Source organism: Lithobates pipiens, unplaced genomic scaffold (assembly GCF_037356315.1).
Source record: "Lithobates pipiens isolate NorthernLeopardFrog02 unplaced genomic scaffold, aLitPip1_a1.2 Scaffold_22, whole genome shotgun sequence".
NCBI lineage: Eukaryota > Metazoa > Chordata > Amphibia > Anura > Ranidae > Lithobates > Lithobates pipiens.
Window position 1 is genome coordinate 141,706,435 of NW_027507784.1, and position 14,328 is coordinate 141,720,762.

At 41.4% G+C, this 14,328-nt stretch overlaps 1 protein-coding gene and 1 long non-coding RNA gene across 3 annotated transcripts in view; both read left to right on the top strand.

The window, feature by feature from the left end:
* Nucleotides 1-14,328, top strand: part of LOC143924221 (uncharacterized) — a 292,570-nt gene that overhangs the window by 128,751 nt on the left and 149,491 nt on the right. The window lies entirely within an intron of this gene.
* The window catches only part of ITGB2 (integrin subunit beta 2), a 172,700-nt gene that overhangs the window by 8,881 nt on the left and 149,491 nt on the right, over nucleotides 1-14,328 (top strand). The window contains exon 1 of one of the 2 annotated variants that reach the window (XM_077448408.1): nucleotides 1,486-1,643. The exons of the other annotated variant lie outside the window; for it this stretch is intronic. The gene's annotated coding sequence lies outside the window, so the exon portion shown is untranslated. Of the gene's footprint in view, nucleotides 1-1,485; nucleotides 1,644-14,328 lie in introns of those variants that run through there. 2 annotated transcript variants of the gene reach the window in all.

The following is a 14,328-nucleotide window of genomic DNA, read 5'->3' on the forward strand; positions in this document are numbered from 1 at the left end:
CCCCCAAGTGCATAACTTTACATTTCTCAACATTAAACCTCATCTGCCACATAGTCGCCCAGTTAGACACAGCATTGAGGTCGGCTTGTAAATTGGAGACATCCTGTAAGGACGTTATTCCACTGCATAGCTTGGTGTCACCTGCAAAGACGGAAATGTTACTCCCCAGACCCAATATCATTTATAAAGATATTAAAAAGTAAGGGTCCCAGCAGTGAACCTTGGGGTACACCACTGATAACCTTAGACCATTCAGAGTAAGAATCATTAACCACTACTCTCTGAATTCTGTCTTTTAGCCAGTTTTCTATCCTTTTACAAACTGATATTTGCAAACCTGTAGACTTTACCTTACACATGAGCCATGTGTGGGGAACTGTATTGAACGCTTTTGCAAAATCTAAGTATACCACGTCCACTGCCACCCCTCTGTCCAAGGTTTTACTTACCACCTCATAAAAAGAAATACACAGGGCTTAGGGCTTTTGAGAAAGATAAGAAAACACTACAGATATATGTGCCTAGGTCAAATTTGATGATTCCGGTTTACATCCACTTTAATTTATTTTACAATTTTTGGCCAGTTTATAGTAGTGAAAGGTTTCCTATAAGCTTGTCCTAATGTTTACTAAACTATTATTTTACATGAATTTTAAACTTTCTTTTAGGCAGGCCATACATAAACCAATTTTATTTCCTTAACCTGAAGGGACGGAAAAAGCTTGATTCACCCATCAACACAGTCAGTGTTGATGGGGGAACCCCTCCTGGGGAGCTATTGTATTCTGATAGCAGGAGGATTCCCAGCCATCAGAATACAATTATCATTGCTTGTGGCTATGGCGAGATCACGAGAAAAAAATCAGACAGACTGGTTGTACTGAATTCAATCGATGGATCGACTTCAGTACAACCAGCCTGCATAGAATCATCAAAATTCAGCCGGTTTCTGCTGAACTGGCTGAATTTTCGATCTGTGTATGGCCTGCTTTAGATAAACGTATTATTTATATAAATTGCGCATAGTGACCTTTTCAAACGTAACTGTATTTTTTATGGGTTTACTGAAAAAGTCAACTGCGCGTGAGAAAGTTTTGCTTCCTATTACAACACTTGTAATTCTAAATTTAGTTCTATACTGACATTCTATATTTTTTTTATTTTCTAAGCAGAAAGAATTTAGCAAAATATGCTATTTAAATATTTTAGAACTGGTATTTAGGAGCCAACAACCACTTCCCTTTTAAAGCTGAAAATAGAGCGTGTGATCAGTTCTGTGGAATTAAGAGTTTTTTTTACATATTGACATTACACTCTGGTGACTTATTCTTCATTGTGGAATTTTACTTGTCTTCTTTTAAGTGTGTCAGAGAATTTCAATATTTTTCTGAGAGGCGGGGGTATGGGTGGTACTATATAGTATTTTAGACACATTTTGAAACTGCCAAGTTTTTTTTTTTTTTTGAGACAAGAGTCACACCTCTGTCACCGCTCTGTCACCACTCTGTCACCATAGGAAATTAAAAAGAGGAAGACATTTTTATACAAGGACGTTTCTTTGTGTGCTGCAGAAAAAGTTTCAATAATGTATTCAAAATGAATTAACAAGGACATGCAACACATGGGATACTGACAAATCAAAGGTAATATTAAATCGTATGTAAATGGGTTTAGCAAGGCTATATCACTGTTCTTATCTTATGACAGGGTAGTTTTGTTGCTTTGGAGTTCGGCACGCCTTTATTGTTTTTTTTGGGGGGGGGGTTTGCCATATTAAGCCCCCAAACAGACAGAATTACTTTCACATTATAATTTCTTAATTATTAATACATGTGAGTATGTCATGGTTATGATTGTTCTGTTTTCTTGCTTGAATGCTTTAAATTTATATTTTGAATTTAAAAAGGCATCAGAGTCTTTATCAAGTACCTACAGATCAATTAGTTTAACTTGTATGGTGGGAAGGATACTAGAGAGTTTATATTTAAAAACAATAGCGCACAGAAGAGTTTCTGCTACAAAACAGTATTTTAAGCAATTGTCAGCATGGATTCATGAAAGACAGAGATTAGTAAACAAATCTAATTTATTTTTATGAGGAAGTAGGTTAAAACTTAAGCCAATAACATAAACCTATTTCAATAGGTAAGTGTAAATAAATAAATAAAATAATATATAAAAAAATACACTAAATAAATAAATAATAAATAATTTATTTAATTCGTTAATTCTTCTGGGTATACATACGATGGTATAGAAAAGGTGGCAGCTAACACCACATACATTCAACCCCCTGTGAAAAAACGCAAAAACAATATGTATTTCATAAAAAACTGCAGCGCTCACCGGTCACGTGTAAAGAAAAAAATATATACATAAGGAAAAAATATAGAAGTGCATCTGACTATAGTGCTTAAAACAATATATGCATGACCATCAGATAAAAAACACACAAACTAGAACGTGAAAAAAATGCATATAAATCATAAAAAAATCATAAACAAGAGTCCATAGGAAAAAAAAAGTCATTAAAAATCCAATATAGTTTATCTTTATGACTGTGCAATCTCATCCACCAGAACAGATCTTGGCTTAACAGAAAACACACACTGCAGTGCCCTTCACCCCACCTATGGGTGTCCTCTCACTTGCTTGAATAGACTTCACCAGTAAGAAGAGGTCAATGGAGCTTTGCAGTAGTAGAGTGGCACTACTTCCACTGACTAGATACTCAAAGTTCACAGCTCCCAGTAAGATGTCAGTCATTTAAAAATAACTTATATGACTGACATCTCGCTGGGAGCTGTGGACTCGATATGATCACACATTCACGAAGATCAACTGTATCGGCTTTTTATATACTTTTTTCATGGACTGATGTTTTCATGATGTTTTGATGATTTATATACATTTCTTCACATACTATGCTGTGTGTTTTTTATCTGATGGTCATGCGTATATTGTTTTAAGCACTAAAGTTTATATATATATATATATATATATATATATATATATATATATATATATATATATATATATATATATATATATTATAAATTCCCACATATATACTGTATATAGAGAGGTGAGCGCTGCTCTTTTTTTTATGAAAAACTTAAGCCAGCCATAGATGGATCAAAATTTGTCCAGTGCCTGCTGAATCTATGGGCAGACTGGTTGTAATGAAATCGATTTATTACTGCCACTGACTACAGCAGTGGTCATATTCTGACAGTGAGGAAACCTCCCATTGTCAAAATACAATAGCACAGCAGCAAAGGTTCCCTCATCAACAATGACACTGTGTTGACGGGGGAATCAAGCAATTTTCTTTCCTTCAACACATGGTTGAAGGAAAGAAAATTGAATAATGTATGGCCAGCCTCAGACAAAAGGAGTAGCTGTGGCCGTGGTACAAAAGCATTTGACACAGTTCCCCACACACAGCTAATGTGCAACTTAGTCTACAGGCTTAAAAATTAAGTTATTAGATAGAAAATACCTAAAGATAGGCTAAAATACCATATTCAGGGAGTAGTGGTTAATGATTCATTTTCTGAATGGTCTGAGATTATTTGTGGTGTACCCCAAGGTTCCGCATTGGGACCCTTGTGTTTTAACCTGTGTATAAAAGATATATCGGTTGAGATTAAAAGTACCATTTCAGTGTTTGCAGATGACACCAAGCAATGTAATTAAAAAAGAAGTATGATTTATTTTTTGCCTATTCATACTTAGGTTAATGCAGCATCAGACCGATGCGGCATCTGTCCCCCCGCCTCTACACTGAGAACCGAGCGATCAAACACCGCAATGGCTCAGTTCACTCACCTCCGCGAGTGGAAAGCTGCTGACTGCCAATCAGTATCTCTCTGCTCTGCTCCTCCACGCTCACTGGAGCGCTGAACTGGGATCGGCCTTCTCAGTGGCTCACCAAGAGACTGAGACTGCCATCGGTAAAGGCGGCTGGCAGATCCAGACTTCCTAAGTCGGGGTGACACGCTGCCTGGGCTGATTCCAGTGATGTCAGCGGAGAGCGATCTTCAGACCGCTCTCCACTGAAAACGGTTCACTGGAGTGCAAAACAGATTGCACTCCTGTGACCCATAGGAGAAGCCCAGCCTAAAAAGCTCAGGCTGGACTTCTCCTTATAACTCATAAGCAGATCTTAATGCACTGTTTAATTGAGTAAATATGTGGCAAATGAGATTTAAAGTGGGTTGTAATGGCAGAAGGTTTTTTATCTTAATTCATTATGCATTAAGATAAAAATTCTTCTGCGTGTAGCAGCCCCCCTCAGCCACTAATACTTACCTATGCCCCATTTTGATGCAGTGATGTTGCACGAGAGACTCGGCTGCACAGGACTCTCCTTCCTCATTGGCTGAGACAGCAGCGAAGCACCATTGGCTCCTGCTGCTGTCAATCAAAGTCATTAAGCCTGAGAGAGAGGGGCAGAGCAAGGCAGTGGCTCTGTATCTAAATGGACACAGGGAGCTGTGGCTCGGCTCAGGTGCCTCCATAGCACGCTGTTTTCTGTGCGGCCACTCAACAGGAGAAAGGGGCCAGGAGCACTAAAGAGGGACCCGAGAAGAGAAGGATCTGGGCTGCTCTGAGCTAAACCACAGAGCAGGTAAGTATAACATGTTTGTTATTTTTAACAAAAAAAAAAACTAGACTTTAGTATCACTTTAATGTTGAGAAAGGTAAATTTAAGCACATGGGGGCTAGAAACATGCATGCATCATACATTCGCGGAGGAGAATAACTGGGAGATTAGATGGATCTGGGTGTTGACATGCAATGCTAAGCTGCAGTTTCTAAAGCTAGCCACATACTTTCTTGTATTAAAATATGTATAGACTCCAGAGAAAGAGATAATATTGCCCCGTAAAAATCATTAGTAAGATCTTATCTGGAATATGCTGTTCAGGTTTGGGTACCAGTTCTCAAAAAATAATATTGGGGAACTGGAGAAAGTGCAGAGAAGGGCAACCAAACTGATAAGAGGCATTGAGGATCTCAGTTATGATGAAAGATAAGAGATAGTGAATTTGTTCTCTCTTGAGAAGAGGAGATTAAGGGGGGAAATAACCACCATGTATAAATACATAAGTTGTCCCTATAGTGAACTTGGTGTAGAGTTACAAAGTACTTTATTTAACCACTTCAGCCCTGGAAGAATTGGCCCCTCAATGACCAGAGCACTTTTTACAATTTGGAACTGCACTGCCATAAATGGCAATTGCACGGTCATGCAATGCTGTATCCAAACAAAATTTGCGACCTTTTTTTCCCCACAAATAGAGCTTTCTTTTGATGGTATTTGATTGCCTCTGTGATTTTTATTTGCGATATAAATGGAAAAAGACCGAAAATTTTGAGGTGTTAAAATGGCAGAGCAGTATAACCCGACCCCATTTTGGAAAGTAGACACCCCAGGGAAATTGCTGAGAGGCATGTTGTGCTCATTGAATATTTTTTTTTGGTCACAAGTGATTGAAAAATGACCAAAAAAAAAAGAGTGACACAAAATTGTCACTAAATGATATATTGCTCACACATGCCATGGTTATATGTGGAATTACACCCCAAAATACATTCTGCGACTTCTCCTGAGTATGGGGATACCACATGTGTGAGACTTTTTGGGAGCCTAGCCGTGTACAGGACCCCGAAAACCAAGCACCGCCTTCAGGATTTCTAAGTGTGTAAATTTTTTATTTCACTCCTCACTACCTATCACAGTTTCGAAGGCCATAAAATGCCAAGATAGCACAACCCCCCCCCCCCCCCCAATGACCCCATTTTGGAGACACCCCAAGCTATTTGCTGAGAGACATGTTGAGTATTTTGCAGATCTCGCTTTTTGTCACAAAATTTTGAAAATTGGAAAAAAAATATCTTCATTTTCAAAAACAAATGAGAGCTGCAAAATACTCCCGTGCATCTTAGCAAATACTTTTGGGTGTCTACTTTCCAAAATGGAGTCATTGGGGGGGGGGGGGGTTGCTATCTGGACATTTCAGGGCCTCCATAACTGATAGGTAGTGAGGAGTAAAATCACAATTTTACACCTTCAAAAAGCCTGAAGGCAGTGCTTGGTTTTTGGGGTCCTGTACACGGATAGACTGCTAAAAAGTCTCACGCATGTGGTATCACCATACTCAGGAGAAGCAGAAGAATGTATTTTGGAGTAATAATGTAATGTAATTCCACATATAACCATGCCATGTTTGAACAATATATAATTATTTAATTTAGTGACAACTTTGTGTAAAAATATAAAATATTCCATGGACACAACATTCCCCACAGCAAATAGCTTGAAGTGTCTACTTTGCAGAATGGGGTCATTTGTGGGGGTTTTGTGCTATCTTGGCATTTCATGGCATCCGAAACTGTGATAGGTAGTGAAGAAGTGAAATCACCATTTACGCCCTTAGAAAGCCTGATGGCGGTGATTGGTTTTCAGGGTCCTGTACACAGCTAGGCTCCCAAAAAGTCTCACACATGTGGTATCCTCATACTCAGGAGAAGCAGCAGAATGTATTTTGGAGTGAAATTCCACATATGCCCATGGCATGTTTGAGCAATGTATCATTTAGTGACAACTTTGTGCAAAAAAATAAATACATTTTAATTTTCCCGAAACTTGTGGCAAAATAAAAAATATTACATGGACTCAACATGCCTATCAGCAAATAGCTTGGGGTGTCTACTTTCCAAACAGGGGTCATTTGGGGGGGGGGGGGGGGGGTTTGAACTGCCCTGCACAACATTAGACGTTTATGTCACACATCACCCACTCTTCTTTTTTCTTCCTTGTCAAAAGATTTTAAGTTCATACAAGGTAATAACAGGTGAAATAATAAGATATAAAGTGACGAAAGAAATTAAGCTCAAAATTATGAAGATATATAGATACATAATTCATATGGTATGATCATAAATTATCATGTATGAAAGTACAAACAAAAAAAAAACATTTTTGTAAACATAGAAAATATGGTAAATCAGTTAAAAGGATTTGTAGGTAAAGCAGATAAATTGGAGTAGAGAGTAAAATTCTGCAGGAGCAAGAGCTTCTAATTCATAAGAGAGGAAGGGAGGTGAAAATTAGAGAGCAAAGAGAAAGACAGAGGGTAGTGAGATTAGGTAAGGAGTGTCCAATCGGTAGCTCCTCATTGTGGATATAGTCTGGATGTTCCAAGATCAACTACCATGGCAGGAGAATGTTCTCATCGAAAGTTGAAGGGAGATGATGTTTTATCCATGGGTGCCAAAGTTTTTCGAATTTGGGGATTTGATCCCTTTCTATGGCTGCTATTTTAGCCTGAATCATAAAAAGTTTAAACTGAATGCGAGTTAAGCACAATGGCTTCAAGTTGAGTAATACAGTAGTTGGGTGGATATGCAATTTCAACCCGAACATTTTGATAGCCATTTCAAAGATTTCCTTCCAAAAGACCCTGACTATAGGACAGGTCCACCATGTGTGTAGTTATGTGCCCAATTCCAAACATCCTCGGAAACAAAGAGCAGAGTAGGTAAGTACATACTTAGCTGTTCTGGAAGGTACCAGATACCTTCGGGTTAACACCTTATAATTGGCTTCCAAAGTTAGAACATTAGGGGAAGATGATTTTATTGTCCACCAGATCTTAGACCAGTGCTCCAAGGCAAGGGTTTGACCAATATCTGTTTCCCATTTCTGGGTGTATGGTGGTTTAGCTGAATCTGAATTGGGTAAAATTTGGGAGTATAAGGAAGAGATTAGACTTTTAGTATGGGGGTTGAAAATTGTGTCAGAAGGGCATTAGTATTCGGAGTGAAAAAGTTCTTGATTTGAAGATAACGGAATAATTCTGAATGCAGTAAATCATAGGACACGCAGAGAGTTGGGAATGGGATAAAGGACTTAGCAGAAACAAAATTGTAAAATCTTAGAACGTTCAAAGAGGTCCAAATTTTAAATGATGGGGGAGCGACCCATGCAGGGTAAAAGGCAGGGTTTTTAAAAGATGAAAGAAAAGGATTGTGTGGAGATTTTAAGTTGTGTTGAAATTTTAAGTTTATCCCAAAGAGAGATAAAGTGTTTAGTAATGAGATTATGTAATTTGGGACAATCTTTGGGAGGGAGACAAAGTAAATTAGATGTGTAGCGTGATATTTAGATAGACTAGTAATATGTGCTGCTTTATAATAGGATGCAAAATTAGGGAAACCAAGACCACCACAGGTTTTAGGGAGATATAATGTGTGCAAAGAAATGCATGGTTTAGAGGGGCTCCAAACAAATGAAGTAGCTTTTTTCAGAATTAATTGTAGATAGTAGGCAGGAATTGGTATCGGTAGTACTCTAAAGAGATACAAAAGTTTGGGCAAAAGTATAATTTTTATTGTATTCTTCCCAAGCACGATAGTGGGAGATGAGTCCATTGTTTTAACAAGTTTGTTGCCTTTCTTAAGGTTTGTGGATAATTGGCTAAGAAAAGATCAGATGCGGAGGCTCTAAGATTAATCCCCAAATATGGGATTGATTTCTCAGCCCAGGTAAAAGGAAGTGCTATTTTAGCTGGAGCCATTTCCATTTTTGTAAAAGAAATATTTAAAACCAGGCATTTCTTATGGTTAGTTATGAGACCAGTGAGGGCAGCAAACTTGTTAAGAATAGGTAAGCGATTGGGGCCTGTAACTTGTGGGGATGATAGATATAGTAGGATATCGTCTGCAAAGAGACAAAGTTTATGCTGATATCCCCCTATTTCTATTCTATATTATAGTTGGATTATATCTAATTAGTTGAGCAAGGGATTTTATTAATAGGGAAAACAAAAGAGGGGAAAGAGGGCAACCCTGCCAAGTGCCTCTCCCTATATTAAAGGAATCCGAGTTATACCCAATGTACTTTATGTATGCCCATGGGTTATCATACAGAGCACCAATCCATCTCATGAAATGCAACCCAAAACCCCATTTCTGAAGGGAATAATTTAAGTATGGCTAAGAAACTGAATCAAAGGCTTTCCTGATATCGAGTGAGAGAAAGCAAGAAGGGATGCGGCAAGTTTTAGCAATATGGGCTAATAGGACAGCTCGACGAATATTATCGTTGGCTTGGCGTGTAGGCATAAATCCTACTTGGTCACGGTGCATAAGTTTACCAATGATTTTATTAAGGCGATTAGCTAAGATTTTTGCCAATATTTTTATGTCGAGGTTTAAAAGGGAGAAAGGGGCGATAGTTTGTATAGGAGGAATCATCGGAATGGGGATTCGGGATCATGTAGATGGTTGCCATTAGTGATTCCTGTCTGAAGGAGCCGCCTTCTAATAAAGTATTGAAGGCGTCCGCCAATATAGGGAATAATGTTTAATGTTTCTGAAAAGGTTTGATAATATAAGGGCAAATATCCATCAGGTCCAGGTCTCTTATTCTTTTTTAACTCTTTAATTGTTTCGGCTATGTTGTCTACTAAAATGGGTTAGTCGAGTTGTGTTTTTTTTTTTGGTCATTGGATAGCTCGGGTAGGTGTATTTGGGAAAAGAAAGTGTCAGCTGCCTTAGAGCAGAAATTATTTGTTGCCATGTATAAGGAAGCTAAAGGGGAGCAAAATTGATGTACAACAGGGGTGTCCAAACTTTTTTCAAAGAGGGCCGGATTTGATGAAGTGAACATGCGCGAGGGCCGACCATTTTGCCTGACATTCTTTGAATCGTTAAAATTCGGTCTAAGTGTGTTCGTTCGAGCTCTAATACACTGCCCAACAAGAATTCTCTTGCCTTTGTGGCTGTGTGTGGGAAGAAATGAGCTTGGGCGTATTTGTACATACTGTATTAATTGGCGTATAACACACACCTTCACTTTAAGAGGGAAGTTTCAGGAAAAAAAAAAGTTTAAATAAAGAACTGTGAAGCAAAATAATGGTCAGTGCCCACCAATGCAGCCTAATCAGTGCACATCTGCAGACCCACCTTTGCCAGGAACACACCCACCACAGCCAGGAATGCCCCCACCATAGCCAGGAATGCCCCCCCATAGCCAGGAATGCCCCCCCATAGCCAGGAATGCCCCCCCCATAGCAAGGAATGCCCCCACCATAGCCAGGAATGCCCCCACCATAGCCAGGAATGCCCCCCCCATAGCCAGGAATGCCCCCCCATAGCCAGGAATGCCCCCCATAGCAAGGAATGCCCCCACCATAGCCAGGAATGCCCCCACCATAGCCAGGAATTCCCCCACCATAGCCAGGAATTCCCCCACCATTGCCAGGAATGCAGCACCATTGCCAGGGACACAGCACCATTGCCAGGGACACAGCACCATTGCCAGGAACGCAGCACCATTGCCAGGGACGCAGCACCATTGCCAGGGACGCAGCACCATTGCCAGGGACGCAGCACCATTGCCAGGAATGCCTCCCCAAATGCCTCACCATTGCCAGGAATGACTCACCATTGCCAGGGACACAGCACCATTGCCAGGGACGCAGCACCATTGCCAGGGACGCAGCACCATTGCCAGGGACGCAGCACCATTGCCTGGGATGCAGCACCATTGCCAGGAATGCCTCCCCAAATGCCTCACCATTGCCAGGAATGCAGCACCATTGCCAGGAATGACTCACCATTGCCAGGAATGACTCACCATTGCCAGGAATGACTCACTATTGCCAGGAACGCAGCACCATTGCCAGGAACGCAGCACCATTGCCAGGAACACAGCACCATTGCCAGGAATGACTCACCATTGCCAGGAATGACTCACCATTGCCAGGAACGCAGCACCATTGCCAGGAACGCAGCACCATTGCCAGGAACGCAGCACCATTGCCTGGGATGCAGCACCATTGCCAGGAATGCCTCCCCAAATGCCTCACCATTGCCAGGAATGCCTCCCCAAATGCCTCACCATTGCCAGGAATGCAGCACCATTGCCAGGAATGACTCACCATTGCCAGGAATGACTCACCATTGCCAGGAACGCAGCACCATTGCCAGGAACGCAGCACCATTGCCAGGAACACAGCACCATTGCCAGGAATGCACTGACGAGCGCCAAAGGAGAATCTCCTGTTTACACGGCGGCTTCTTTAATAGAAAGTCCCGCCTCCTTTGATGGACAGAAAAGTCGTCCAATGGCAGTGCAGGAGAAGGACTTCCTATTACAGAGGCCGCCCGTAAACAGGAAATTCTCCTGTGTACGGCGCTCGGTCCTGTCCTCCCTGTACCTTCCGAAGCATATATATCAGGGGTAATGAATTAAAATTAAAGGAGGTCCGGTCGCCAAAATTTTCTTTGGGCCGAGGTCCGAATCTCAAGTCTGTGCTACGACTCAGAAATATTGTAGTAACTGTATATCTATCAAAAACATGAGAAATGTACAATTTCCTTAGCATTTCAACAATATTTATTGTCAAGTTACATCTGGTGATCCCAGATCAAGTTAAATCTGGTGTCCCCATCACAGTGCCCCTTTACATCAGGTGTCCCCATCACAGTGCCCCTTTACATCAGGTGTCCCCATCACAGTGCCCCTTTACATCAGGTGTCCCCATCACAGTGCCCCTTTACATCAGGTGTCCCCATCGCAGTGCTTCTTTAAATCAGGTGTCCCCATCAGTGCCCCTTTACATCAGGTGTCCCCATCACAGTGCCCCTTTACATCAGGTGTCCCCATCACAGTGCCCCTTTAAATCAGGTGTCCCCATCACAGTGCCCCTTTACATCAGGTGTCCCCATCACAGTGCTTCTTTAAATCAGGTGTCCCCATCACAGTGCCCCTTTACATCAGGTGTCCCCATCACAGTGCCCCTTTACATCAGGTGTCCCCATCACAGTGCCCCTTTAAATCAGGTGTCCCCATCACAGTGCCCCTTTAAATCAGGTGTCCCCATCACAGTGCCCCTTTAAATCTGGTGTCCCCATCACAGTGCCCCTTTACATCAGGTGTCCCCATCACAGTGCCCCTTTACATCAGGTGTCCCCATCACAGTGCCCCTTTACATCAGGTGTCCCCATCACAGTGCCCCTTAACATAAAATAAGTGTCATGCTGATGGGCACATTTTATATTAAGGGGCACTCTGATGGACACAACAAAACATGCCCCTTAACTTAAAATTTGCCCATCAAAGTGCCCCTTTTAATATAAAATGTACCTATCAGTGTTGCTCTTAAAATAAAATCTGCCCATCAGCGTGCCCCTTAACATGAAATAAGGGTCACACTGATGGGCCCCTATTATGTTAGGAGGCATTCTGATGGACAATTTTTATTTTAAGGGGCATGCTGATGAGTATATTTTTAATGTGCACATCGATGGGCATATTTTGTAGGGCACATTTTGTTGTACCCATCAGCGTGCCCCTTAACAAAATATGCCCATCGATGTGCATATTAAAAATATACCCATCAGCGTGCCCCGTAAAATAAAATTTGTCCATCGGATTACCCCTTAACATAAAAGGTGCCCATCAGCGTGACCCTTATTTTATGTTAAGGGGCACGTTGATGGGAAAATTTTATGTTAAAGGGCACTCTGATGGGCACATTTTATTTTAAGGGACACGCTGATGGGTATATTTTTAATGTGCACATCAATGGGCATATTTTGTTAAGGGGCACCTTAACAAAACATGCCCATCAGTGTGCACATAAAAAATATATCCATCAGCGTGCCCCTTAAAATAAAATGTGCCCATCAGAGTGCCCTTTAACATAAAATTTTCCCATCAGCGTGCCCTTTACAAAAAAAGCCCCTTAAAATATGCCCAACAGTGTGCACAACACTGATCACTAATAGATAACTAATGTGCCCACATACCTTAACTGCAGGAGTGTGGGCACAACTGAAGCTGCCTCTCGATGAGATCCAGGACCCGGGAACCGCGGGCAGCAGGGGGGCGGGGCGCGCACGTGACGTCACACCCCTACTGCCCATGTCTCTTCAGCTCCGAGAGACGCGGCCAGGAGCAGGGGGCGGGCGCATGCGCGCAGCGTCACTGGTTGCTGGGGAAACCCGCGGTCCCAGCAAACCAGTGATTGCTGTCGCTTGCTACACTGGCGGCATGGCGGTCCGGGCAGAAGCGCTGCTCTGTCCGGACTCGGACCGCGGGCCGCCATTTAGTGACGGCTGATATATATCTTTTGTGGCCCCGGCGCTGGGAGATCCTCGGGGGCCACAAAAGATATGTATGTCCAAATAACCAGGCGGGCCGTTCAAAACCGGGCCGCGGGCCGCAATTGGCCCGCGGGCCGGACTTTGGACATGCCTGATGTACAATTTTGACTGGATTACATGTGTAGGTATTATTTGATCATTTAATTCTTATTGTGAAGTGTGTTTCCTGTAAGCACACAATGGGGGTTATTTACGAAAGGCAAATCCACTTTGCACTACAAGTGCACTGCAAGTGCACTTGGAAGTGCAGTCACTGTAAATGGTTGGTTTATTGAATGATTTTAGAGCTTTAGCCAATAGGGTGCCTGTTGTATTGGACTTCATATAGAAGGTATGTTTAGGTCTGTTTTTTTAGAGATTTTTCAGCTGATTCTGTGAGGAATAAATCATACTCCATGTGAGCTTTTTCTAATCGGATTTTATAAGTTTGGGTGGGAGTATCTTGAAATGATGCAAAGAAAGTGTTACATTTAGATTCTAGCTTGCGAGCAAGATTTCTATGTTCACATTTGAATGTGACGGATTGTTTTTGAAATATTCCATTCATTACTGGTTTGTGCACTTCCCAAAGTGTCAGTGGGGAGATGTCAGGGCTATTATTATGTGTTAAATATTCTTTATGGGCTCGTTCAATGGTTAAGAGATGTAATGGGTGATTGAGCAATGTATTGGGGAGGTACCAAGTGGGGTCTTGAGCTCTAGGTATAGTAGAAGCTATTGTGGTTAGGACTGCATTGTGATCAGACCAAGTAATGGGGATTATATCAGAATTAAGTATTTCTGGTAACATCCCTGTAGTTAAGACAATATGATTGATGCGTGTAAATGTTTGGGTAGGGTGTGAGTAGTATGTGAAACCCCTTTTAATTGGATTATTTTCTCTCCAAGTTTCAACTAAATTGTGTTTAGAAAGAAGCTGAGAAAAATATATTTTATTTGGAGTTTGGGTTAGGCGATATGGTGATTTATCCAGAAATGGGTGTAGTACCTGATTGGAATCACCACACATGATAATTGTTCCAGTCTTATGTGTGGTAATACATACCTGCATCATCAGGTGTGTGAGGAAAGGTGTGGGTTGTTTATTTGGTGCGTAATAAGACACTGTAGTAACTACTGAGTCCATAATGAGTCCTGTGAGAA